Source organism: Diprion similis, chromosome 10 (genome assembly GCF_021155765.1).
Source record: "Diprion similis isolate iyDipSimi1 chromosome 10, iyDipSimi1.1, whole genome shotgun sequence".
Taxonomy (NCBI): Eukaryota; Metazoa; Arthropoda; class Insecta; order Hymenoptera; family Diprionidae; genus Diprion; species Diprion similis.
Window position 1 is genome coordinate 17623385 of NC_060114.1, and position 3638 is coordinate 17627022.

Consider the following 3638-nt stretch of genomic DNA (forward strand, 5'->3'; position numbering starts at 1 on the left):
GAGATAGGTTGAAATAAGTAACTTGAACGTTAGCAACGACTTTCGTTTGCTGTTCAAAGCTTCTTTATTGTGTTACAGGCTAGACAGTTTCTAATCGAATTTATATACATAGCTGCAGTATTTTTTTTTCGTTATTCTCTCAGTGCCAGACCTGTTCTCGACACTCTACCGCGTAATTCCGCCACGTGAAAAAAATACAGATCACGTCTGATTGAAACAAATACAGAATCCAGGGCGAAATGTTATTCAGATGACTGTGCGCACCGAGCACATGACAACCTGTTTGTTGCATTTCTATTACAATCCTATGATTGCTATTTAACTGCGCGGAATCGCTGATTAATCCCATTTTCTCACCTCCCACATCCTGTTTGTCATTGCTAATTGCGGTGTGTGTGTCTGTGTGTGTATGTGTGTGTATGTGTGTATATACATATACATAAATATATATATATATATACACCGCAATTAGCAATTTTATATTTACTAGTCCTATGAATATGAAATTCGCAGTATCAATAAACTTTTTTTCGAGCATCACCCGTGTGCAAATTCTTGCAAATTCTTCAAGGAGAGTGCCTTTCAACGCCGGTATAAGAATGCATTTCGAAGGTCAAAACATCGCCGCATCATCGCACCTTGAACCCCGCTCGTTAAATATGCAACCATATTATCACAGCTACGATGCATTGCCGTTTCAGGTCTTCGAGGTACAATAGTGTGCAAGAATTGCAACATTTCCGAAAATGTTCTTCCCTTTAATCCCCCCGTTGAAATGGCGCGTCTAGTTCTCCGACGCGACTCCGTCATCCTCCGCAAACGGCGAAGTGCATTGTGGTGTGGAGCATGTCATAGATGGCCGAGATTACGTCGCCGTTCAGACATTGTTTCAGGGTCACGTCTCGCAGAGCTGCGGCAGCGTTGCGTCGGCGATATGCAACCTAGCCAATGTCCATCCGCATCCGTCAGCCTGCATCTCAGCACGATAATGTAGGTGCAGCAGCATAGAGCTGCAGGGACTTTCGTCTTGGCGATTAACCACCCACTGAAAGTGTTTTGCGTTGCGATGATGCAAAGAACGGAGCCGCGGGGTCGTCGTGCAATATACATCATGCAATTTCCATTTATACCAGTGAGCAGCAGCGAATGTGAAGCAAAGAAAAATCTGCGAGTATTGTACGGTATAGCTGCATAAAGAATGAGGCTGCAACAGGTCAGAGCAAGTGCATCATCGCATGCAACGCACAAGGGCGCGTATATAGGCAATTCGGTATAATAATAAAACTATTCAGCAATCGAAAGTAGTGGTACGTTTTGTTCCTGTCCCTGTTAGGTACCTACATGTAAAACGCGGTGCAGCAGACTGCACGAGAGACTCGAGCAGGTTCCTCGATTTTATTATACGCCTAATACAGAGAGAGCCGTGCGCCCGTGTGTGCACCGCATAAAACGACCCACCGACACGCGCAGACACGCAAAACCGGTGCGCTGCAGGCGGCGACTGCATGCAGTAAGCGAGTGCAGTGGAGCAGGTTAGTTCTAGCCGGCCCACAAGCCCCGGCGTGTGTCCTCAGCGAGCAGCAAGCCGCGGCCTTGAGACACAGCGACGCTCAATGCACTCGCGAATGCGACTCCGTTCCGATCCACGATGCACTCCGAGGGCTCACGATCAGCGGCGAAACCGTGAGTCGAGGGAGGCAGATAGAGAGAGAGAGACAGAGATCTCGACGGATTTCTTTAAACTCCACAGTGCCTGGACGCTGGCTGCAGCGTCGCTCGGCGAGCCGCAGGAAAATCTGGCGTTGCGACATCTGGTGGGGAAATAATGCAACGCTCTAACTGGGCCATATTTAATTTTAAAAGACATCTTATCGACTATTTTTTACGCGATATCAATTCCCTGTGCAAAGACTAACGCCTCACAGCTTGCACAAGGTTTTCTCTAATTCCGTACTCCCTGTAATGACCGTTAAACAATTTGACGATATGTAGCCCTGAAAATCTCGACGCCATATTGCTGCTGACCGTTATTCGGTACCGATGGTTTAGAGAAAGGGGAAATTTAAAGTCTAGTCGACATTTAGAAAATTCGGTTTTTTCAACACCGAAAAACGTTGAAAACACATACAGGACTACTGAAATCCTTGGCTGCCTGCAGCGGGAGTGAAAAGAAGAGACGGTTGCACTGCGTCGTTCTAAAGAGAGGAGAATTTTTCATTTTTCTTCGCCTTGTGGTTCTTTTTTTTTTTTTGTACACCAGATGCTAGTAAACGAGAGCGAGTAGCGAGCGGGACGATGCAGCAGGCTTGGCGCATCGCATCGGTTTGTTTCTGAATTGGCACAGAGCTTAGAGCGAAATTCCAAACAAATTCGGCGGTGCATCGTTCTCTCGGTGGCCGCGCTCGGCGGTGGCGTCTATTTCTGACTTGCTCGTGTATAAATTTAACCGGTCTACTACGAGGAACGCGAGGAGGGTGGCAGGGGTGCGAGAGGCGGTCGACTACATCACAGGGCTCGGGACTAGTCAGTAGTCTTTGTTCGATGATTTTCACTCATTAGCCAAGTCCTCGCACTTGTCAGGATGGCCGAGCGGTCTAAGGCGCTGCGTTCAGGTCGCAGTCCACTTCTGTGGGCGTGGGTTCGAATCCCACTTCTGACAGAGATTCTTTTTACCAACGATTCACTCGTTTTTTACTCGACACTTCTTTCTTGCAGCTCATCACCATTTTCAATCCGCCACTGTTTGCCTCTTGCGTTTTGTTTACAGCTATACTAGCGAATCGCGCGAGCAGCGTTGCCTCGTTTATCATCCCGCCTATTCATACACTCAACAACACAACACGTTGAACTATAAACAGGTAGTGATGCAGGCCGATTCTATGCACCAAATTCCGTGTACGGAATAGACGGATTGATTGCCTGCTCAATGTTCAAAATGATAAATCGCTGAGTATCTTTGTTTCTCTCTTCCTCTCGCGCTCGCAAGTCTGGAGGTTGCACTTTAACCGCTGCACCTATTATACCTAGCGTTATTACTCCCGGACTATCACTTGACGACGCAGTCTGCATGGACGGGGTGTCGTCATCGTCGGGTCATCTCTTTCATTTACGATAGTCAAGCGAGAAATGCTTCGCGTTTGAAACGCAGTAGCGTACAGACGCTACAAGGGTGTGAAGTTGCAAGCGTAGAAACATCCCGAGTTACAGCCGGAAGCCGTGAATCGTCGGATTTTCGCTTTACCATCACCGTGACACATATAATGTGAAAATTGAATGCGTATCATCAATCAATTGTATAACGCTTAAAGATCTTCATAGGCCCAAATTTCATTCTCCATGCACTAGGAAGTTTTTTCCTAATTTAATACCTATGCATATATACACCAAGTTACGCAACTGGAGGCGATAATTATTTACTGTTTTTAAATATATGTACATATAATTATGCACATACCTACGTGGGAAATATCACAATTCGAATGACGAATCAATTTCTATTACCCAGACCAGACAACTGTTACAATAACAAACACGACTGTAATTCAGTCACTGAATTTCAGTGTTCAGTGACCGTGCATCGTCTGTATACGTACACGCATGATACCCGACGTGTGTACACTGATCTGTATTTTATTCTT

General features: G+C 46.2%; 1 non-coding gene across 1 annotated transcript; it reads left to right on the top strand.

The window, feature by feature from the left end:
* Positions 1 to 2575: 2575 nt before the first annotated feature.
* On the top strand, positions 2576 to 2659 carry Trnal-cag. Its single transcript has one exon. It is a non-coding gene; the product is annotated as a tRNA-Leu (tRNA).
* Positions 2660 to 3638: the final 979 nt, after the last annotated feature.